The following is a 25,789-nucleotide window of genomic DNA, read 5'->3' on the forward strand; positions in this document are numbered from 1 at the left end:
AAGCAAATCAGTCTTATGCCAGCTCCTTATGGAAACAGAGCAGCTTGAACTGTCATGCCAAGACCTCCCTGGAACAGAAACAAGCATCCCGGGACCAGTTTCAGGGCATCACCCCATATCAACCAGACTAGCTTGAATCCATTGATTCTGTGAGCATACCTTTCCCACTTATGGTGACAAAAACAAAAGGAGAAAATGATGGACAGAATGCTGAACAATAGATACATTCACCCTCAGTCAGAAAAGTCCTGCGAGTAATCCATTGTTCTTTTGCTCACCATGCCACTCCAGTTTTGGTCCAGCCATATGCAAATCAGTCTTGCTGGCGTCCCCCCTCTCCATACACAATATTTTCAGCCCCAGAAGTGGGTTCATCAGTTGTTGCGAAGGCTCAGGGATGGAGGACACATGTCCCCCTGCCCAAATACATTAATATCTGAGCCCCGGAGGTGGACTCCATTCACCTGTAAAGTCTAGGGGAGGGGGAGGCTGCACATCCTCCCTCCCCATATACATTAATTCCATTCCCTGGGGTGGGCACCCTGGAGACCTTAAAGGCCCCTCATTAATAAAATAAAGCTGACTGACTGCCTTTTAAAAAAAAAATTTACAATCTTGCGAGAGTCCTGTGGGATCATGCCATTCTTTGATGATTTTTCTTTAGTTTTTTGCCCCAGCAGGGCACTCTGGGCCCCCCTCATGGGATGAATTGGGTCAGGGTATCCCTACCCTCCAACCTTAGATGTTTTTAAACATGTTCTGGTCATTGGAATAAGTCCCGGAGTCCTGAATTGGCTGCCAGGAACATTTTTCTAAGGTGACTGTGTGTTTCTATAAATTTTAAATATGTTTAATGTATTTAGGGAAAGGCGTATTGAAGAATGATCGGATGTATAAATGTCTGAATGGATGATTTAGTAGGTGCTTGACTGACTCTATAAGTGAGTGATTAAACGTATCTTACTGAATGAATGGGTTAGTGACTAAACTGTGTGAATGTAGGCGTGGGCGGAAAATCCGTTCCGCTCGCGGATTTTGCGGATTTTCGGGAAATCCGCAATCCGCGAGATTTGCGAATTTCCCGCAAAATCCGCAAATCCGCGAGCAGCGGATTTTGCTCGCACTGCTCGCACTGTTCGCGTGAGTTCGCGCCCCGCGAATAAGTGCAAAATTGCAGAAATACGATCTTAGCAAAACTGAAAGTAACTACTTACCAGGTTCAAAAGTTCAGGCTCATCATTAGTAGCCATTTCCTGGAGTGCTTCCTGAGGGGCCCCTCCAGAGTTCAGTTGCCAGTTGAAACTATTATGTGACCCTGCTCTGAACCTCAGAATAGTTACACATATGCCACAAAGGTCCTGAATTACAGCTAAGGGAGACAAGCAGGAGCCAGGCTGGAAGTTAAAATCCATTAATCAGCCCCTAATTCATTATTGTCAGTTGGGGCAGGGCAGGTGTTGTAACTAATTTTTCAACAATGAAAGCACTTAGCAAGTGCAAAAGATCACTAATCAGGGCGCACTAAGGAAGCAGGTGCCAGCTAAAAAAATATTCTGTGACACATGAATCAGCCCCAAATTAATTCAGGTCACTTGAGGCAGGGAAGGTGTGCTTTGCTTTGCCGAAAATAATGTACACTGGACAACCAGAGGGTGTGGTGATGAAACAGAGGGTGGCATGGGTGGGCCAGAGGGTGGCATGAGTAGTCAGAGAGTGGCAGTGGTGACAGAGAGTGGCAGTGATGAAGAAGAGTGTCCCAAACAGGCTGGACACGTAGAAACAACAAGTTCGCGAAACTTGCGACCCGACAGGTAAGTTCGCAATTTGCGAAAGTGTACAAAACCCTCGCGAACTGGCAGAAACACGGGCGAACACAAAAAAAAAAAATCCGCAAATTCGCGGGAATTCGCGGATTTTGCGGATTGCAAATCCGCAAATCCGCAAAATTCGCGAACGCGAGATCCGCAAAATTCGCTCATGCTTATGTGAATGTCTGTATCCGTCTGTCTGTTGGTGTGAAAGCAGCTGCATGGGTTTGTGAATAGCTGCATGAGTGTCTATATGGGTTATTGATTGGCTGTCTGAGTATCTGTATGGGTGCCTGCGTGTTTGTGTGGGTGGGGTGTGTGTGACTCTGCGCATAGATGTGTGAGTGAGTGATTCACTGGGTGTATAGTTTCAAGAGTGCATCAGTGATGGACTGTATGGGTGAGTGAGTGTGTGTATGGGTGTGTTTGCGAGTGAATGTATATCTCAGTGGTACATGTGTGAGTAACTACATATGTGAAAAGCAGTATATATATGTGCTGGAGTACATAAATGGCTATAAGTGAGAGAGTCTGATTGTGAGAGTGGCTGTAGAAGAGTGTAAGAATGCGCTAGTATTTGTATGAGTAATTGAGCTGGTGTCTGTATAACTGTATTGGTGAGTAAATGGCAGGGTGATTGATTATTTGCATTATTTGCATGACAGACTAGGTGTGTGAGTACCTCTATGGATGAGTGGTGGTATGTGAGTTTCTATATAGGTCTATGAGTGCATATGATAGTCTAGTACTGAGTGACCATAAGTACGAGTGACTGTACGGGTGAGTGAGTGGATGTGTGTGTGTAAACCTAAGAATCAGTGAGTGGATATGTAGTAATTGGTGTTGGAGTGTCTATGGTTTTGAGAATGCCAGTCTGTACATTAGAGTGGGTGTATCAAACGTTATATTAGGGTGTGACAAGATGCATCAATTTGGTAAACAACATTTACCACAAATCTTTCTCCCTGCAGGGAATTACAACGCGGTCGTTACAACAACCACGTTGTGATTCCGCATACCATTACTCCGCAAGTCGGAACAACGACTTGCCGGGGGGGGGAAGGTGTTGGATTTAAAATCCAACACCTTCCCAATTGTCCGCACAGACTGGAGTTGGAATAGTAAATTATACTATTCCAACATCCAGCGCCTCACTCCGCAAGTCGTTGTTCCGACTTGTGGAGTAATAGTATGTGGAATCACAACACGGTCGTTGCAACGACCGCGTTGTGATTTCCTGCGGGGAGAAATACAGCGGAAAAATGTCATACATTCCATTAATTTATCACATGGATGATGTCATCAGTGATGTCGTTTGAGATGTCATCGGTGATGTCATCAGTGATGTCACTGACCATGTCATGAGTGATGTAAGATGTGACGTCATCAGCAGTTATAGTTAGCTGAACTAACTATAACAGGGTAATTTCTCTGGTTTTGTACGAGTGAAATGTCCAACTGACTATAATGTTCCCTAAAACCTATGTTTTTTTCAGTGAATATACACATATATATATATAATTTTATATATATATATATTCAATGAAAAAACCATAGGTTTTAGCCCATATATAGTTAGGGATTAGCATTTTCAAAACCTTATTTTACTCGCATAAAACCATTGAAATTCGCATATATAGTTAGATGCGCTAACTATATATCACGCACCCGCAATCCACTGCTGATGATGTCACATATTACATCATTCATGACATGCTCAGTGACATCACTGATGACATCACTGATGACATCACTGATGACATCTCAAATGACATCACTGATGACATCACTGATGACATCTCAAATGACATCACTGATGACATCACTGATGACAACATCCAGTGACTGTATGTTTCTGTAAAGTTAAAATATGTCTTACATATTGAAGAATGAGTGGATGTATAAGTGTCTGGATGAAGGATTTAGTAGGTGCATGACTGACTGTATGAGTGAGTGATTAAATGTGTCTCACTGAGTGAATGGGTTAGTGACTAAACTGTCTTAATTTGTGCATCATTATGTCTGTTGTTCTGTAAACTGCTGCATGTGTTGATCAGTAGCTATATGAGTAACTATATGGGTTATTGATTGGTTGCCCAAGTATTTGTATGGGAGACTGAGTGTGTGTGGGTGACTGGGAGGTGTATGACTTTGTGCATAGATGTGTGAGCAGTTGATTCACTAGATGTATGGGTTAAAAGTGCATGTGGAAACAGCTGTATGGGCGGTTAACTGTGTGCATGAGTGTATTGGTGAGTGAATGGTTATCTCAGTGCTACATGTCAAAGTAAGTACATATGTAAAACACAGTACATGTGAGAGTTGACATATATAAATACCTGTGCATAAGAGCCAGTGAATGTGTGAGTGGCTGTATGGATCATTGTGAACTTGTATCAGGGATTGAATAAGAGAGTAAATATGTGTTAGTATATGTTTGAATAAGTAAGGTGTGTATAACTGTATAGTAGAGGAAAAGGAGGTGTTATTGATTCTTTGCATGACTGACTAGGTGTGTGAGTAACTCCATGGATGAGTGACAGTCTGTGAGTTTTTGTTTACACAGAGTGTATCTAAGGTTATATTAGAGTCTGAAGAGGTTCATCGTATTATCACATGAATGATGTCATTAGTGATGTGCTCAGTAATGTCAAATGAGATGTCAAATGAGATGTCATCAGTGATGTCATTTGAGATGTCTTCAGTGATGTCATCAGTGATGTCATCAGTGATGGCATTTGAGATGTCATCAGTGATGTCATCAGTGATGTCATCAGTGATGTCACTGAGCATGTCATGAATGATGTAATATGTGACATCATCAGCAGTGGATTGCGGGTGCGCGATATATAGTTAGCGCATCTAACTATATATGCGAATTTCAATGGTTTTATGCGAGTAAAATAAGGTTTTGAAAATGCTAATCCCTAACTATATATGGGCTAAAACCTATGGTTTTTTTCATTGAATTTCAATGGTTTTTTAATAACAAATATCAAAAGCTGTCAAATGTCAAGTGCGTGATAGGTAAAAACATTTTCGTGTTTATGCACGCTGATGTGCTTTAAACGCTGCCTCCCACCCCCTCTTTTCTCTTAGAAGTACTCTCTCTTTGCAGATAGTGAAGGGTAGTTAACGCAGGCCTTTGCCCCCGTTGTAATCCGTCGTGCCTGCTTGTCTCTCCATTTGATTGATTGTTATCCAAGCATTTACTATTTTAGAATTTATTCTCTTTGGTTCATTCTCTATTTACTAACAAGCACAAAGCCGCAATACTCTGTTTAGTCTTTGCAGATAGTGAAAAATCGTGTTAAAAAAAAAATAATCGAGCAAAATCAGTAGGCCACTAATGGGATCTCTTTTTGACCTCGCTAAAATAGAAACATTAGGAACAACCCTTCATGAGAAATACGAAACTAGTGAGATCAACTGAGCTCCACACCATGATGGCTGCAAAACAGCTCGGCTCCGCCACCCACCCCGCCCAAAATAACGATAAACTCTATGCAAATATTATAAATATATACAACACACCAGCAAAGTAACAGGGTAAAACATTTTATTAAATAACTATTTACATAACTATTTTATACTTTTTGTTGCCTGATCCGGCTAGCTCAATCGATCGAGCATGAAACTCATGCATTCTGATAGCAAGCGTTGCTGCTGATGCTATGCAAACAAAAACTGGTTTTCAGTTTGTACATTCTTCAAGATTTTTCATCCAAGGCTGGTTGAGAGTTTGTAGAACGATGGCTTGAGATTTTCAACATACGGTGTGGTGGCGCGGACTGGGAGGGTGCGCTTGACTTCTGCCCCCTCCCCAAGTCGTGTTGCCCTGCCGTGGCCTAAGATCGCCCCCGACATAGGCGGCCGGCTCCCGGGATCCGGCGGAACCTTTTGCCTTTTGATGACTCTTCCATTCTGGACCTTATCCCACAATCCGTTTGACCTGAAGACACGCTGTAGTGGGGCGCCCCTTTACCGTTTCAGTTGCCATTCCGCCCGCTTTTGCTACACTGTGCCTCTTCCGCCATTCAGCTGTTTACTGCCCGCTCTTGCGACTACAGCGTCTCGCTCACCATGTAGTTGAGTTGCTCCCGCTCTTGCGATGCAACTATAGGCGGCTGCCACAGGACTCTCAAAATGGCGGCCGCCTCTTCAGATTTGGGCGTGGTCCACTAAAATGGCCATGGGACACCTTGGAACTCGGACGCTTGTCTGCTAGGGCTTGGGCCCCATTCTCGAAAGCGTCCACTGAGCCTTGAAGATTCTACAAAAGTCTTGGGGGCCCCCGACTCCCGCAGGCTTCTGGTGGGCTGCCATGATTGCTCGTGGAATGGCCACGACTGAGATACGAGATGGTGGTGCTCTCATGCTAACGCCAGCTTCAGTCTGAAACATCCAGAAACACTGTAGACTACCAATTCGATCAGTTCCGGTAGCGCCCCAACGTGATCCGGTAGGGAAGAACTTGCCCTCCCCTCTTTGACTGATGGTTCTTGTTGCCTGTCCCTTCTGTTGTCATTTAACAGAACTTTTTAGACTGCTGAAAGGGGTTGTGTTCCGACCGCTGGTTGGTGGAGACATTTTGACTATATTCTGGACCTACGTTGTCGCGTAATGCGTTATATGACACGCCGCGTTAGCGCACCCGGAAGTACTCCAGTGCGCGAAGCGCAGCTTCCCGGAAGGGATCCGCGGCGCGCAGCGCGTAACGTAAGCATAACAGGTCATGTGACTTGTTAATAAAACTTTTCATTTGTACATTTTACTTTTGTTATACTAATGATGAAAGGCTTGGTCATATGACCTAAAAATTACGCTTTTTATTGCTTTCGAACATTATTTTTTCTTAAACATATATGTTATAATGTTCCAGGCTAATGTATTTTCCCGGACAATTTACAACTGTCCTGCAAGTAAAATATATTCCTTTTTCTAGCAAAAGGGCGTTTCTTCGTCCCATGACGGAGCCGTTGAGCAAAAGATGCTCGGCCTGCTGTCTTAGTCGCCGATACGCCCGAATATCAGATTCTTATCGATCACTTTATGTTGCAGGAGTAAAAAACACAACAGCCCTTGACCATTTATCTTTACTGCGTTCCTGCGTATTATACCTTTCATCCGTCATGTAATTGGATTGCTTTATTTCACTTGCCTTTTACTGATTCGAAAACAGTGACTAAAATTAAAAACTTTACCAATGTAAATACTACTACTATGTTTTGTTTTAAAAACCTTTATTGTGAAAATGTCAGTATACAAATACGGGCCTATAACCACGTGGGCCGGCCACGGAGCAAACTGGAATCGTATATGATGAGGAGACATTTACACTGTAGAGGAACGCAACGAGCGGGCCATTAGGTTGCAAGGACTAAGGTGTCTAACAGTTGCGGAATCGGTGGACGTACATTTTGTAATTAAAATACGACAGGGCCACTTACAATAAAATTATCTAGATATACATTTGCGGGCAAGTACCATGGGTGACGTTAATTGGAACTTTCAATAGTACAGTAATCAATAACACATCAGAACGTAATATCAATAAGGATGTCGAAATATTCAATCAATTCTCATTCCCGCCCGCCATGTGCTTCAAAACTGCATACGTATCTCGTGATATCAAGGTTGTGCAACCAGTACACAACAAGGAGGTACGAGTCCCATTTATACCGGCGCCATTTTGGGCGAGGCCGGGCAGGTCCAGGATATAGTCAAAATATCTCCACCAACCAGCGGTCGGACCAGAACCCCTTTCGGCAGTCAAAAAAGCTTCAGTTAAATGACAACAGAAGATATAGGCAACAAGACCAACAGTCAAAAGAGGGGAGGGCAAGATCTAAAGCCATTGTTCTACAAACTCTCAAGCAGACTTGGATGGAAAAATCCTGAAGAATGTACAAACTGAAAACCATTTTTTGTCTGTATAGCATCACCAGCAACGCTTGAGTCAGCTTTGTGTGAAGCCGCCATTTTGATTCAATCAATAGCGTCCCCCTGCACACATTCAGGGACCTGGTCGTGTCTAAAGGTTAAACGGATTGTGGGACAAGATGCAGAAAGGAAAAGGAAAAAAGTTCCGCCGGACCATGGAACTTTCGGCGCAGCATTGTAGGATGGCCACACCAGTGCGGCAACTTGCTAGACACCACCTCGGTGCCATCCAGATCTCGGCACGTTGTGCTTCCTTCGGCCTACTGTAGCCACAAGTGCGGACGCAACTCAGCTGGATAGCGAGTGAAACACCAAGGGGCGCCCCACTACAGCCGAGGAGCCTCCATCTTGGGGGCGACGCACAGCATCACATTGCTTTCTCAAACAGCCCCCACTGACTGACGCGACCTCACAGGCCAACGGGGCGCCCCACGCCGAATTTCGGCGCAGCATTGTAGGATGGCCACACCAGTGCGGCAATTTGCTGGACACCACCTCGGTGCCATCCGGATCTTGGCGCGTTGTGCTGCCTTCGGCCTACTGTAGCAGCAAGTGCGGGCGCAACTCTGCTGGACGGCGAGTGAAACGCTAAGGGGCGCCGAACTGCACATCAGGTGCCTCCACCTGGGGAGGCGAGAGAGGCCAGTTTGCGCCACCTCCCCCCCCCCCCAGGCACCCCACGCCGACTTTCGGCGCAGCATTGTAGGATGGCCACACCAGTGCAACTTGCTGGACACCACCTCGGTGCCATCCGGATCTCGGCGCGTTGTGCTGCCTTCGGCCTATTCGCACATCGGTCCGCTACTGACGCCGCCTCACGTGCCAACGGATTTTCTACGCTTTTTATAGCAGCGCGTAACGTAAGCATAACAGGTCATGTGACTTGTTTATAAAACTTTTCATTGGTTCATTTTACTTTTGGTTTCCTAATGATGGAAGGCTTGATCATATGACCTAAAAATATCACTTTTCATTGGATTAAAACATTTTTTTTTCCCAAACGATGAAAGCCCCACCTTGTTTCTAGATGTTTCAGACTAAAGCTGGCGTCAGCCTGAGAGCACCACCATCTCGTGGCTCCGTCGTGGTCATTCCGCAAGCAATCATGGCAGCCTCTCCCCACCGGAAGCCTGCAGGAGTCGGGAGCCCCCAAGACTTTTGTAAAATCTTCAAGGCTCAGGGGACGTCCGAGTTCCAAGGTGTCCCAGGGCCATGTTAGTGGACCAGGCCCAAATCCGAAGAGCCGTCCGCCATTTTAAGAGTCCTGTGGCAGCCGCCTATCGCTGCACCGCAAGAGTGGGCGCAACTCAACTACATGGTGAGCGAGAGGCTGTAGCCGCAAGAGCGGCGATAAACAGCTGAATGGCGGATGAGGCACAGTGTAGCAAAAGCGGGCGGAATGGCAACTGAAACGGTAAAGGGGCGCCCCAGTACAGCCGACGAGCCTCCACCTGGGGAGACCCGTTCACGCCGCCCCCCCACCCCCCCCCCCCCCGGGGCGGCCCACGCCATTTTTCGGAGCAGCATTGTAGGATGCCAAAACCAGTGCGACAACTTACTGGACATCACCTGGGTGCCATCCACATCTCAGCGCGTTCTGCTGCCTTGGGACTATTCGCACAACAGACCGCTACTGACGAGGCCTCCCCGCGCACCCCCTGGGACGCCCCACGCCGTTTTTCAGAGCTGCATTGTAGGATACCAAAAACCAGTGCGGCACCCAGGTAACATCACCTGGGTGCCCTCCAGAACTCAGCACGTTGTGCTGCCTTGGGACTATTCGCACAAAACACAGCTACTGACCATTGTTGCTTCTTTTTTCAAAAAAATGTTTAAATGTATTTACTGTTTTTGTTGCATTCTATATATTTAAAAGTTATTAAAGTGTTATAATCCTACTTTGTTGGAGTACTATATATTTATAATGTGACACATAATTGTAAAAACTTTGATGTACAAAGAGGCATCCCTGGAATCTTCCGCTTCAGGCTCGGTCCCACACACCCTCACAGTGAGAATCCCCTCCCCAAGCACAATACAGGATGGTTATCAGATAGTAGGAACGCGTGTAGTGTGACAGATCTACTGTAACTCCTTTGAAGAGGGGTGATTCTCTACAGCTGGGGCCATAAACTACATCTGCAGGGCTAGGTGATAGCCTGCGACCGGCCTGAACAATCGGACACAGAGGAAGAAGAGTGTCAGAGGGTGCGGTAGTGAATAGGGTGAAAGGGTGGTGTCGGGCGGGCACAGGGTGTGATTCTCAGGGAAGAGCAGCGCACATGGGAGGAGGTTTCTGGCCCATGCATGAGAGAGAGCGCGGGGGTGACCAGTGTGTGGGGGAGATGCTTGCGAGGGTGAGGAGCCATGCTGAGGATCGGCGGCGTGCAGAGAGTGGGTCTGGTCAAGGCATCTAAAATGGCTGCCGTGCTCAACAAAAGTGTGGCATTGCAAAAAAGACAATGTTTATCAATAAGGATTAATTTATAACAATTATTTAAAACAAAATATTTACTCGCAGTGACAAAATGGCGGTCAACACTTCCTGATTTCCATCTAATCGAACGTTAACAGACGTCACGCAACAAAAAAAAAACGCTCACGCACAGCCGCTGGAAGACATGTATCAACATATATGAGCCTCCTCAGCCACCCTCAGAAAACAAAAGGGGTCAGGATACGTCTCCCATACCCCCTTATTCCTAGTAATTTAATGAAATCGAAACACAAAATGGCGAATTCACGTTTCGCTACCAGTTTGCGAACCGAGAAGCGCTTCTACCTCGAAAAATCAAATTTTTATTATTTGCCCCACGGGACCCTTTAATAACCCCAACATCATTCCTAGGGGGTCAAGAGAGGTCTACCTAGCCCCCTTTCATTAAATTCCCCCTTCGTTTTTCTCCTCCTCTTGTCTCTCGATCCTACCGACAGACAAGATGGCGGCCGCACCGGACTGTTTAGAATGTTGACAGACACCGGAGAGTCAATCAGCTTCGCTACGCAAAGCTCCGTTACGTGAAAAGTACGCGATCTGGGACGCTGTCACAGATATACCTGTTTTTTAAACGTTAATTTCTCAAAATCCACTGGAGCACATATATTGAGACCCAGCAAAGGCACATCGGGCTAACAGTCCCTATAATTTTGCCAAGTTTCGTGCAAATCCATTCAGCCGTTAATTTGCGAACCGAGAAGCGCTTCTACCGTGAAAAATCACATTTTTTTAATTTTCCCCACGGGACCCTTTAATAACCCCAACATCATTCCTAGGGGGTCAAGAGGGGTCTACCTTGCCCCCTTTCATTAAATTCCCCCTTCGTTTTTCACCTCTTCTTGTCTCTCGATCCCACCGAGAGACAAGATGGCGGCCGCTCCGGACTGTTTAGAATGTTGACAGACACCGGAGAGCCAATCAGCATCGCTTCGCAAAGCTCCGTGACGCGAAAAGTACGCGATCTGGAGCGCTATCTGGGACGCTGTCACAGATATATAAATTTTTTTAAACGTTAATTTCTCAAAATCCACTGGAGCACATATATTGAGACCCAGCAAAGGCACATCGGGCTAACAGTCCCTACAATTTTGCCAAGTTTCGTGCAAATCCATTCAGCCGTTCGAGCTAAAAGTGAGGCCAAACGCCCTATAGAAATTAACATGGGAAAACGCGTTTTGGGACCCCCCTTTTTTCTCGTCCCCCCCTTGACGAACCCCCCCAAAATTTTCAGGGGCTGCTCAGAAACAAAATGTGCCATTTTCCTGAAAATTTCAGCCGATTCCGTCCACAAACGCCAAAGTTATTAGACATAGAATTTTCAAAAGTCCCATAGAGAAAAAAATCCTAACTATATATGCCTACTGGCGATAGCCAGTAGGTAATATATATATATATATATATATATATATATATATATATATATATATAAGTCCAAAGATCACCTCAGTGGGGTATCCCTCGTCAAATGGGGGTGGCGCACTGCTGGTGAGGTATCCGGTACTCAATATGCAGTTCAAAGCGGCGTTCCAAGCGTGCACTCAGGTACAACAAAGATCCACACTTACACTGCAGGTCTGTCAAAAAAGTAGGGTTTATTCACGCCATAAGCCCTACGTTGTTTTTTTTTTTCTGTCAAAAAAGTAGGGTTTATTCACGCCATAAGCCCTACGTGACGCGTTTCGCACTCCATGAGTGCTTGTTCACACAATAGTACTCTGAAAGTTTGCTGTTTTTACCATGTGTACACATGCAAACACCAACGACGGACTAACAAGCCTAAAATTTGTCATTACAGGCGCCATCTTAGAATAGGTGCGACATAGTGACAATGTATCAGATGTACAGATATTCACATACAATCATATCTCACATTAATTGTCTGTCACAGTTTGTTGATGAAAGCAATAAATCAACGTTTTGTACATAACCCAAATATTTGTTAGATCGAACAAAATAAGCATTGTAAATAACGAAAAAGGACTGGCACAATACCGTGTGTATGCGTAATGTTTGCACATTGTGTACTGGCTGTGATAGTTGTAATTAAAACTATTGTAAGCCGGCATTAGTTGCGGGTCACGTGTCATGCTCCTCCAATCATGTTCAAGAGCTGGTAGCTATAGAAGGACGTGATCGGCATTTGGAAACCCAGGCGGTTCCCATGGTAGCGCAATACGTCAGCAATCAACAAAGGCAAAACGGCAAAGTATACCGTAAGTCTTAAATGCCCCCTAAGTATAGTAGGCTATCATGTATGTTGATTCCCTGGTTAGTGGGAGAGGGCAAATAAAGTGAAACGCGATCACTTGTTGTCAGGATTGCGCACTATGTTACTTCCCTGGTTAGTGGGATAGAATATATATGTGAGTCACGGTATACACAGTAAATTCTTCTGAAGATTGCCAGTGTCCAAGTCGTACAAAACTACCCATAATGTATATTTATAAACATCCACACGATGTAAAGGGAGCAAATTCGAGTACTAGATTAAAGATCAGCCACGAAAAACCCTTGTTCCAAATAACAAATAATAACTAAGTGCACTACAATTCAATACAAAAGGAGACATACTTGGAGCGAAGAGTGGAGAAGGCCAACGTTGAAAGGACTAGTGTGCAGATGCAGCAAGCCTGAGACAGAGTCCCTCCCTTTCAACCTGTTGGAAAAAGCATATAAAGGCGGACATAATTGTACATTCTAAGTTGGATCAATCAGCAATCATTCACCATGTAAATGTACATTGTATTCCTCATCGAGGTTGTGTCCTTTCGGATAACAGGTACAGAGACCTATAATATGTCTCGACTCTCGTTATCTTAGTTTTAAGGCACGGTTGCCACCTCTTGTAGACAGGATCACCTGTTCAACAATATAGTATCTCAGAAGTTTAGCATTGGAAAAAGGATGACTTTCAAAATGCCGAGCAATGGGGTACTGTTTGTCTTTGTTTGTTATGGCTCTAGTATGCTCCAGTATCCGTTGTTTAGCCATTTTCGTGGTGCTGCCCACGTACTTAAGTTCACATGGACATACCAATACATAGACCACGAACATGGTAGTACAAGTTAAAAATTGTTTTATAGTTTCCATCTTGTTGATACTCGGATTCCAGTATTCCTTGACCATCTGGCTGTTCGCACAGGCTTTGCAGTGACCGCAAGGGAAGAATCCAGGGAGATCAACCCCCCATGGTGTGTTGTCACTGATCAAGTTGTGCACCAAGAGATCACTCAGATTGCGGCCACTGCGGTACGTAATACTGGGTCTAGATGGGATGGTACTTCCTATAATGGGATCATTCTTTAGGATATCCCAATTTTTTGTGATACTTTTCTTTGTTTGTTTGTAGTTACCATTGTAATTGAGGATGATACGGGTGACATTGTCATCCTCCATAATCACATCATCTTTCCTTTGATTGGTGAGTAGGTCCTTACGTTCTACTAGTTTCACTCTGTTAATGGCTCTTTTGATAACCCATTTGGGGTATCCTCTGACGGTGAACCTTTGTACCATTGTTGCTTCCTCCCTTTCGTAGTCATCAATGGTGCTGCAGTTGCGTTTAGCCCTGAGTAGCTCCCCATAAGGGATGCTCCACTTCAGGGGTTCAGGATGGCTGCTCAATGCGTGCAGTAAGGTATTGCCTGCTGTTTCTTTACGAAACAGTACGGTTTTAAGTTTGTTGTCCTGAACTTTCACCTTAGTGTCTAGATACTCAATCTCCTGATTACTGATATTGCTCGTAAGAGTGATATTGTTGTTGTTAGTATTCAGTTTGGAGATGAATTTGGTAGCCATGTCTTTGCTGCCCTTCCAGATAAGAAAAATGTCATCTATGTATCTTAGCCACATAGTTACATTCTGAAACTCTTCTTGCAAATCTGGTCTGTTTCTGATGTCAGCCTCCCATGCGCCCATGAACAGATTGGCAAAGCTAGGGGCAAAGCATGTGCATCATGTCCAAGATCATGGTAGTGTGTCCAAGATACTTGATGTTATGGGTTTTCAGGAATCTGGCGCATGCCTCAATACCTTGCGTGTGTTCTATTGAGGTATATAATGAGCTAACATCAAGCGTTATGAGCAGTAGGTCAGTTTCCCACTTGACATCCTTGATTTTGTCCGGGAAGTCTTTGGTGTCACGTACATATGTGGGTAGGTTCCTGACATATTCCTGCAGAAAATGGTCCACATATCTGGAGATGTTTTCCAGAACGCTACCTCTGGACGAAATAATGGGTCTGCCTGGGGGATTGTGTTTACATTTGTGTACTTTTGGAAGCAAATATAGTATAGGGAGGATGGGATAGTCCCATTTGAGGTAACAATATTCCTCCCACTCAATCCATCCTTTGTCCTTCCAATCCGACAGTGTGTCCCAGATTGTGGTGATACTCAGATTGTATTCCACTCTATTACTCTTTTTGTATGTTTTTTCATCTTTGAGTTGCCTCAGTGCTTCCCCTATATACATGTCTTTAGACAGGATTACAATATTGCCACCCTTATCCGCAGGGCGGATGACAATACTGTTGTCCTCTGCTAACTCCTTCATGGCTGATTTTTCTGCTGATGTTAGATTGTGTTTGAAACTTTTCATTTTTCTCGGCCAATTCTGGCTCCTGTATTGGAGAAGTTCTTTACCCACTATTTCTTGAAAAGTGTCAATATTATCATGGTATAATTTGGGGGTGAAGGTGGATCGGGGTTTGAAGTTACTTCTGGTATTGCTATCATGTTGTATCTCAAGTGCTTCTAAGATACGTTTGGCTTCCAGACTTATCTCATGCTCATCCATTTCTTTGTTAATTTCGTCCAATGCCATTAAATTGTCTATATCCCCAATGATCAAATTGTCCTCCACCTCTCTGGGATTACTTAAGCAATCATTCCTGCTTCTAGCTGGTTTCAAAGCATGCCACTTCTTAAGTTTTAATTTGCTACAAAACTTAAATAAATCAATCTTGTCGCTCACATAATTCATGGGTACTGAGGGACAGAAGGAAAGACCTAAGCAAAGAGTACGTTTGTCTTTCATGTTAATGTCTCGTGAGGAAAGGTTAATAATAGAGCAATTTACCTGGTCTTCATCCATCATTATTATTTCTTGTTTTGGCCCTTCTTGTTTCCCACTTGGCCTCGTGCTCTGTTTCCTCCTCTGTTTGTATTTCTTCCTCTTCTTGTCCCGGTACCTCTTGGCCTTCCTCTTACGGGTGATGGAGTTTGTTGGTTCTTGGCCTGAAGTCGTGCAGAAGCCCTGGTGGCTTGTTGGCTCTGATTCATGAGCCGATACATCTCTAAAAAATTGGGTTTTGACTTCTGGGTTGTGCCCTCTGCGGCCATTCCACTGCAGGAGCTGGTGGTGCTGTTGGTGGAATCCGAGTTGTCTGTGAGGGATGTACTCGTATACTCGTCATCCTCATCTGCTTCCTCATTTCCAGCTTCGTTATTACCATCTTTTTGTTGGATCGCATCGTATAGATGATCATACTTTTTGGCATGTGTCAGTATTCTCCCTGACTCATAGTCGCCACAGTCCCTGTGGAGCTTATATTGTTTTTTCTTTTGATGTCATCTTCCAATGTCTTAAGTCTTATTTTCATCTCACTGATGTATTCAACGATGACTCCTTGATCATGATGTTTATTCAGCTAGTCTGCAATTTCTTCGATCTCCTTTTTGATTTTTATTCTGTCCGCCCAGGCATATTTCACAAGGATCTGCATCATGACTTTAGAACTCTGTGCAGAGTTTGCAGCCCAGTCATCCATCATTTGGGGATCTCGGGATTCATATGAGGGGGTGATGTAGATGCGTAAGCCTCTCGGTACCATATTCTTTTCTAGGTAATCCTCCAACGAAGTGGCTTCCCACCATTTAGAAACTTCATGTTTATGGAGTTTCTCGTACTTCCTAAGTAGGTCCATAATCGGTTTGTTCGCCTTCACAGGTATTTTTGCGGATGCGGCTTTGCCTGGCGCCCTGGCGAACAACGAGAGTGCAGCTTCCCTTCTCTCTTTCTCTTCCTCCATTTTTGGAACCTGGGATTGAACCTTCAATCCCTTGACAGGCACAGCAGTGATAGTATGGAAATTGTACCACTCCATAATACTAGGAGTTCCCCCTCGTCATCAACTGGATCAGATATTTGTCCGTGAGTTCGCAATGCCACAACAATAGATGCCAGCCAAACCCGTGAGGTTGCTGGCGGGACTAAGATCCTGTTGCCACGTTGGAGACCAGCGGCAGGACTCCAGGAGTTTCAAATCACTCTGTCCTTGGCTCGTACTACTTGCGTTGTGGATACAGCTCCAATGGTCTCGTTGTGGCTGTGATGGCTGCGTGGATACCCTCCGTACTATAAGTCCAAAGATCACCTCAGTGGGGTATCCCTCGTCAAATGGGGGTGGCGCGCTGCCGGTGAGGTATCCGGTACTCAATATGCAGTTCAAAGCGGCATCAAAAAAGTAGGGTTTATTCACGCCATAAGCCCAACGTAGGGCTTATGGCGTGAATAAACCCTACTTTTTTGACAGACCTGCAGTGTAAGTGTGGATCTTTGTTGTACCTGAGTGCACGCTTGGAACGCCGCTTTGAACTGTATATATATATATATATATATATATATATATATATATATATTCACTGAAAAAATAGACATATATACACAAGAGGCACTAAGATCTCTTAGGACAGGACATTTAGTAGGTGTTTAAATCTTTAAATTAATGGCTCCAAACAATGTATTTATACTTATAATATTTTTGGTGCTATTTGTTGTATTTTAAGTCTATATGAACTTTTGTTCCTTTTTAATTTCGCATTGTCAAACATACAATGAGTAGAACAACAGCACGATATCCATTTTTTGAATGTTTTCTATGTCTATTGCGAGTTTGCACACGTGGTATGCACATCAGCACTAGTCACTTTATAAACACCAATGGTAAAATTGTCCCATGTCATGTGATCAAGCAAGGCTCGGGTGGAGCCGAAACGTATTATGGTGACTGTGCACCAAAATAAACAATGAAACACAAATTACTGTGGTCCGTTTCCGTTATGTGGAGAATCCAGTGGCGAGGCGGAAGTTAAGGATATATATATATATATCCTTAACTTCCACCTCGCCACTGGGTTCTCCACAAAAAGGAAATGGACCACGGTAATTTGTGCACATATCTATAGATAGCTAGGTAGACAGACAGACAGACAGACAGACAGATAGATAGATAGATAGACAGACAGACAGACAGACAGACAGACAGACAGACAGACAGATAGATAGATAGATAGATAGATAGATAGATAGATAGATAGATAGATAGATAGATAGATAGATAGATAGATAGATAGATAGATAGATAGATAGATAGATAGATAGATAGATAGATAGATAGATAGATAGATAGATAGAAAGAGTCAGCAAAGGCAAAGTACTGATTTGTTCCAGAGATCCTTCAAAATGTTGCCTCTATCCTTTCAGTGAAATTTGTCTCTTGTACATAGGTGATATGAATGTTGTGCCTTCTTAATTAGGCACGTACTAGCCTATTTTTGCTGGGATTGTTCAACCTTCTGACAGTCCAAATTATTAATCCATTAATTTAATTGTGGTAGTATTTTACGCTATAAACTTCATTGTCAGTTTATCTCCGATATGACGCATATGAAACTGTTTTGCATATCACCATCTCATACACATCACAATCATTACAGTAAAGGAAGCACGATCAAGTGGCTTCTTTTAACAAACACCCAGTGAAATATATAATTTCCCTAACTGAAAGCTATCTCTCAGTGCACACACCTTTTTTTATAAGCGTCTTTATTGAAGCAATGCGTTCCGGTATGATTTACGCTATGGGAACACCAGAGGCCATCCAATTTATGACCACAGACACCTAATGCATTCAGCCCAGAAGGCAAGTTCCAGAGACCCCTACACAGCCCACCGACATGAAGAGTTCTTCAAATATCTGCATAAATAGGCATGGAATTCCTCAATATTGGTGCCAGAAAAATTTCCGATCAATAAGATTTGGTTGTATAAGTAGCATAAAGGCACCTATATGACATCGATTACATCTGGGACAAGAACCCTCACTCAAGGATAGTAATTTGTGCTTCGTCAGTATCTAATCATTTCTCTATCTGGGTACAATTAATGCCCGGTTGCCAATGCCATCAGTTAATTCCGTCCAGCTGCTGTGAAGCCTCATCTATCAGAGACTTTGGATCATGACAAGGGAAATTAGCTGCTTCCTTTTTGGAAAGCTCATTGGTGTATCATTATTTGTACAAAAATGGCCTGCTTGTATGCATGCAAATTTCCTGGTCAGTCCTGCTTGAAGCAGATTTCAAGGTTAACATAGGACAAAGGTTTTTCTTTAATAATGAATGTGACCTTGGCATAGTTCATTTTATATACTGATTGTTGAAAGTTTCTATATAAGTTTGAGATCTCTTTCTGCCACTTTCCCCCTGCTGCTTTCAGGAATATTTCACAGTGGATGGTCCCAACTGTGGCTATTACTTCCTTTTTTATATCTGAGGAACCACCTTCGGAACTACAATTCCCAGATGCCCTGGCTTGGCAGCCATGCTGGGCAGAGTATGTATATAAATCCGAACCTGCCCAAGCTCACATGTTTACCGTTCTAGGGGAAACCTTGAAGGAAGCTTATCTGTCCAGCTTTCCCGCTGATCACCTTCCTGGATTCAGAAAAATTCTGCAGCTGTTTAGGATTCAGCCAGCGACTGCCTTCGCTTGTGTTCAGGTGCTTGGGTATTGGCTTGCCTGACACTCTAACCAGTTGTTCAGATAGGAAAATGTCCTAGTTTTTACTTGTAATGAAGCAAGAGACCAGCCAGTCTCTTACAGTAAGGCCATTAATTGCCACTATGTTTTTTTGACATTAGGAAAGATTTGTTTGTGAAAAAACATACAAAAGAATGAATTCTGATTCACAGAATTTGATATACTTTAAGGTAATGATAAATATTAACTACTGAGGATTGAGAAAAAAACAAGGAAAACTAAGGGGCGTATTTACAAGCCCCTATCACCACAGAAATGTCACTTTTAGTGACGTTCCTGTGGCGATATTTGCTTCACCTTATTTACAAGGCAGCATTAAGCCACTTAACGTTGCTTAACAATACCTTGTAAATAAGGCACCATTTCACGCAATACTTAGCGTGAAAGGGGAGGGCAATGGGTTTTGATGTGATTTTGACACTTCTCCCATTTTACAAGGGCAGCATAACTAGGAGGTAGCGCCAAAATTAAGAACAGGCAAAACCTGGTCTTAACCACTTCGATGCTGATGACGAGCTCAGCTCGTCATGAGGCTTACCTGCCGCGTGCTGATGACGAGCTGAGCTCGTCATGTAACGCGGTAATTTTAAAAATGCAGCACACAGCGGGAAAAGCTGCCGCAGCGATGCGGTTAAACAGGCGCAACAAGGAGAAATTCTTTATTTCTCATATTTTTTGCAGTTTCTGTGTGTGCTGCGTTGTGCAGCACACAAAGAAACAGGAAAAGGCCATTGATTGTTTATGGGCAGGAAGGTACCACTTAACCACAGCGGCAATTCCGTGGGCTGACAGAAGCAGCGAAGGGGTTAAAAAAATGACATTTTGTAACATCTATGTGTGCTGCATTAAGCAGCACACCTAGAAGTGACAAACCACCATTTAAAGCTTGTTGGAGACCTTCCTGTACATAAACAATCTTCCCTTCAATGCAGAGATGCTTTGGTGCAAGGGTGTATGCATTAACGCCAATTCAGCGGGAAACACAGGGCTGCACCATATTGTTGTAAATATGGTGTGGCCCTGCGTTTCAGAAGTGGTGGAGTATGGCATTAAGCCAAGGAGGCTAACGCCACGCTCCACCTCTTCTCTAGTAAATATGCCCCAATGATCCTTGAATGGAAAGAGAATTCTTTCAAAAAGAATCCAAGATTTGTTTGAATAATTTGTGCTTTGCATTATATTGTATCTCATAACCAGGGTGATGGAACCTTGGCGTTTGTAAGATGTATCAGGAGAGAGACAAAACAACCTTTGAACTTATAATTGCACTATGTTTGCTCATTCCTTAATCTTGCAATGAATGTCAGAAAACTTGGGCTTTGATAGAGAGAATCTAAGTAGTCAGAAGATTCCTAAAATACTTCCATTCATGTTAATAACTAGTATTTAACATAACGGGGGAAGAAAGGAATTCTAGATTAAGAAATGCTGATTTGTTGCAACAGATCTCCTTGCCAGCTCTTCATTCTCCAACACTCCTTTCCCCACCTGGTCACTGCAATCATCTGTCCTAAATTAGCAACGAGAGATAGTGGTGACTGGAGTGGGCCGACTTCCGATTTAGAGGCAAAGTGAGTGAAACTCTTTTTTGTTACCCCCATGACCCCCTTCTCAACAGATTACCTCACTATCTCTTTTCAACAGTGCCACTCCTGTCTCAACAGCCTGTATCTTACATGCATTTATTTCATTTTATAACGCTACTCATACAAATCCTAGGGTGTCAGAGATCATTACATTACACACACGTTATACAGGAGCAATGGGTTTCAGCTGAGTAAATCAGTTTTTAGGAAATGTTACACAAAATGATGAGAATTACCATTCTGTGACCTGCATGTACACATTCTTTGCTGCAGACATATTAACCCTCTTTACTACTTTATGATGAGTCAAGACTACCATTAGACAAAACTTTGATCTCGCTCCAGCACACACATTATTCACCAGAGTTATGTTGACATTCTTATTCTTCCCTGAAAATTGCTGGACGCCTTTAAAGCCAAAAGTTAGGGGCATATTATCAAGGGGGTTTATCTCCGCTTTTTTGGCTTTAAAAGCCAAGAAAGCGGAGATAAAATTATCTCCCTATTACCAAGCTGTCGCTAACACCAGTTAGCGACAGCTAGTAGGAGATAGCGACCATCTTGGGCCCCACTTTGCATGTCAGTGATATTTATCACTAATGAGATGCAAAGTGGGCGTGCCAGGATGTTAGAGACTGAAAACAGTCGCTAACATCGCTATCTCCTATTACCAACCTTTGGAGATATTCGCGCTAAGCGGGAATATCTCCAAAAGCTAACACCTACCCTGAGCAGTTCTTAGCCATGTTATCCAATGGGAGGTGGATAACATGACTAAGAGCATTTGCTCGATAATGCATGAATATCGCTGACTTTTCAGCGATATTCATGCATTTCGGCCGTTTTTTATCGCATTTGCGATAAACCTTGTTAATAGCAAGGTTTATCTGCGATAAAAATCGCCGATGTGCGGCGATAATTTTTGTCTCTAAACAAGTTAGAGACAAAAATTATCGCTAGTTGTTGGTAATATGCCCCTGAGTTCTGAACGCAGCGTCTCTCACAAGGTCAGCCCCGGTTGAACCGCCCTAAAGTTGGCTCTGTTCCTGGAGGTTCAACCCCAAAAACTTAGAGCAAACTTTCAGGAAAGACTAACGCTGACAGTGAAGCCTACCCCCATTCTTCCTGCGATCCTCCTAACGTAGATTTGGTCTCTTTATGTGCTTCAGACTTCAGATCCTATTCAGGCGGGTATGATGTCTGTTCTGAATGAGTAGGGAACGAATTAAAGAAGTGTACCACAATTGGTGGGTGAGCGTTCCACATCCTAAACAAGGACTAGCCTGGGGGGAATTGTTGGCCTTTTCTATTGTTTCTTCTGTTTATTAGTTTGCCATGCTGATTGTTGTATTAAGTTATCAGGAGAATTTATTGTTAATGGTCAACATTCCTCTTACTCCCCATTAGAGCGTACTCTGCTGCTAAATATGGCACATTCTATCTCCCTTGATTTTGGTCAAACTAAAGAGGTTAGGTCAGGATTCCTCACAGAAACCTGATTTTACTTTTAAGTGATAAATATTTCATTTCAAAGGCCCTAAACACAGCTTACATTAGCACAGAGTCTTCTATCCAGTGTCCTTCACTTACTGTCAGAAGCATGTATTCTTTAATGTGCTTCAAAAGCATTGAAGTAAATAATAGTTAGTATTCATGCATTAATGCCACAATAACAATATCGGCTATAAAGATAACAAATATTTTCTTTATTTTCTGGCTGTCTTTCTAAGAGATATGGTTGGCTTTTATAGCCATGGCACTTTACAAAAAAAGAAAAAATGCATTTACAATTAAAAATAGGTTATTTCTTGAAATGAAAGTATGCAGCAGTTTTTAGAGATTTAGAATGAAAAAACTACACATCCTTTAATGACTTTACCTTTTCTCTTTCAATGTAGGCCTGACTGCATTTATCTTGAAAGCACTCTGTAACTTGCACTTGTATGGTTGTAGATTTTTGCTAATACATATTGTTCATTTTTCTCGATACTAACTACATTATTCTCTACATGTCATTACGAGAGAGCTAAACACTTGTGCACTTTCTGAAGCTCATTGATGAAACTCTGAATTGAATGAAAAATTCAGTTTATATTTTTTGCCCTCTTTACTGCAAGAGCTGGAGTATTAGATAAGCCTGTTTAAATACAAGAAAAGATAGCTGGGGTGTAAGGAGACCTGTCCAATTTGAAGAGTCAAATTTGGCTTTTGGATTTGTGCAACTTTACAAGTAACATAAAAAAGAGACAGATTAAACTTTATATAAAATGTATGGACCATCGGTCTCTCGGTAGGTGACTCTGGTTGGGCGACAACGCAGACGAGGCTACAACTGCAGTTAGTGAAAGAGGTGACAAGGTGTCAGAGCTTTGCCACAGACCGGAAAATCGTTGGGCGCACTCCCCGATGAGACGGTGTACTCAGAAGACAGCAAGGGTGAGAGGCATTGTGAGAATGAGCCTTACCAGCAGCTGGTAGCCTACGGATGAAAGCCAATGAGAAGACAGAACCTAGCGAAACTGTATGAGCGTAGCACAACACTGCTTCACTCAGTTCTGGGACGATAAGTTATTGAGGAGACATCCTGCTGTGAGTGGCTGAGTGGGAGCTGCTGAGACCCTGAAGGGCTGCACTGACAGGAAGCGAGGCCGCTGATAATGCTGCTACGGTGAAGGCCCACTAACGCATCCGGCTAAATTTCATCAGGTCCTTGGCCTGCCTCCAATAAACAATGCACCTATATTTGCTGGAGCACCGGTAGCCCCATGAACAAAATACGCATGGGCAAGAACACCTTGAGGCCCTGCCACAACAGGTTTAAAATATCTGCAAAAGTGTGATCTGCAATGTGTGAACTTCTGCTACAGGGCTGCAGGGCCTCGACTGCTCTGGTTTTAATGGGATCGCTAACTGTGGGTTGACTGCCGTGCAGAGGATGATTCAATCCCTCAGCACCATTTCAAGAGCTGATCCATACCATCCTTTCTGGTTACATCCATTATTTTTTATTTTAATCTAGACAAGGTTGTTCACTTAACATATCATTTAGGGTACTCCTTAACCTTTTTCCGCTCACTCCACACCAATCTACACGTGAGAGCCCATACACATATACCCACACTTCACATACAGCAAAAACCAAAAGATCTCTGGCAAAGAGCCCACTTTCAGGTGCCTGTCGGGCACTGCAGCGCAAGCCCGATGAGGAGCATGCCCTATGATGAAGAATTACACCCAAATGGGTGTGTGAGAGATCTTGATCCTGAGCATTCATCTGACCCCCATCTGGGTCCTCAACTCCTAAACACTGACCTGTTCTCTGTCTGTATCTACTCATGAACTGCATTCCCCCTGTTGTTACTTGATTGTTATTTGGAACACTTATTTTGGACCTTTATTCGGTTCTTGTATCTCCTTTGTATATAGCTCGGAAGGAATACCTATCAGTCAAAATAAAGCTGCAAAAAGCAGAGATCTCCTACACAATGCTGTACCCGGCCAGGTTGTGGATCAATTTTGAAGCCCAAATGAAGATCTTCACAACACCTAAGGCAGCATGGACAATACTCAGGCAGAAGGTAGAGAAGAAGAATAAAAACATCAATGGAACAGGAAAAGAACGCTGTCACTGCTAATATCCCACTTTTCTCCTTTGTAGGACAACTGGTGTCCATGATAGTTCCAGCTTGATCAAGTGGTTCGGCAGGCTGGAGTGAGTGAGTGGCCAAGGAGGCTGACAAATTTCAATCCCTTAGACACTACTGAATCTATGGGCCCACCTTGTGGTTTGGTCCTGCCATACCCCCTGGGGTAATTATGGGACATATCACTCTCTGCCACTGTGATCCACAATGCCTACTGTATATGTGCTATGTAAGTGAGGCAACAACATATCTCCCAGTCATCCCTGTCCATCGGGTGGGAAACTGGGACTCAAATGTGTGACACAGTTTGAGAATCGCAGCCCTTACTGATTGTCGATTTAATTGATATTATTGTTTGCACTGATTTCTAACTGCGGGGTGTTCTTTAGCATGATCGGGATGTTCAAGGGGGTGGGGGTGTTTCTGTGTTATGAAATGTTATTGCCACAGCACAGTAATTTCAGATTAAATGACACACAGGGACATGCCACTGACAAGTAAGATCCCAATCTCACTCCATGATGTGAAGGGATAGGCACCAGTTGCTTGGCAAGATTCCCTTACGACATAGAATGTAGGAGCAACAGGAACAAGTGATGGATGAAATGCTGAACAGTTCAAACATTCACAACCAGGCACAACGATATGGGTTTAATCCATGCCACTAAATTGATGCCAGCCTGGCTGATGAGGGTTGATGCCCCGAAACTGTTCCCAAGATGCTTGTTTCTGGTCCAGGGAGGGCCTGGCTTGGCAGTTTGGGCTAGACTGTTCCCATGAGGGGCAGGGCCAAGACTACATTGCATATGGCTGGGTCCAAACTGAGGTGGTGTGGTGAGGAAAAGAACTATGAATTAAACCCAGATCCTTGTGACTGGGGGTGAATGTTTGTATTGTTCAGCATGCCATCCGTCATTTGTTTATTTTGCTTTTGTTGCCCTAAGTGGGATGGTATGCCCAGATGTTGGTCCTGTGCCACTGGATTCAAGCTAGCCTGTCTGATGAGGGATGATGCCTCGGAACTCACCCCAGGATTCATGTTTATGGTCAAGGGAGGACCTGGCTTGGCAGTTCAGACTGGACTGTTCCCATGAGATGCAGGGTCAAGACTGATTTGCATATGGCTGGGTCCAAACTCGGGTGGTGAACGAAATAACGATGGATTAACCCCAGATCCTTGTGACTGGGGGTAAATGTTTGCAGTGTTCAGCATTCTGTCAATCATTTGTTTATTTTGCTTTTGTTGCCCTAAGTGACCCTAAGGTGGACTTGCATGGCTTGATAAATATAACTTAAGAGTTGTGCAGCTTTAGCGTCCCATTGTGTGGTGCAAGGGCGAACCAATTCTTAATTAAATATGCCTTCTAACGTGGATTTTTACACACATGCGTACCACACATTCTTTTTCTTATTTCTTATTATTAGATTTGCAAAAGTAAAAAATACAAAACATAAATCTGGCCTTCAGGAAATACCGTTCATATATAATG

The sequence above is a fragment of the Lissotriton vulgaris genome, chromosome 11 (genome assembly GCF_964263255.1).
Source record: "Lissotriton vulgaris chromosome 11, aLisVul1.2, whole genome shotgun sequence".
In the NCBI taxonomy this organism is placed as follows: domain Eukaryota; kingdom Metazoa; phylum Chordata; class Amphibia; order Caudata; family Salamandridae; genus Lissotriton; species Lissotriton vulgaris.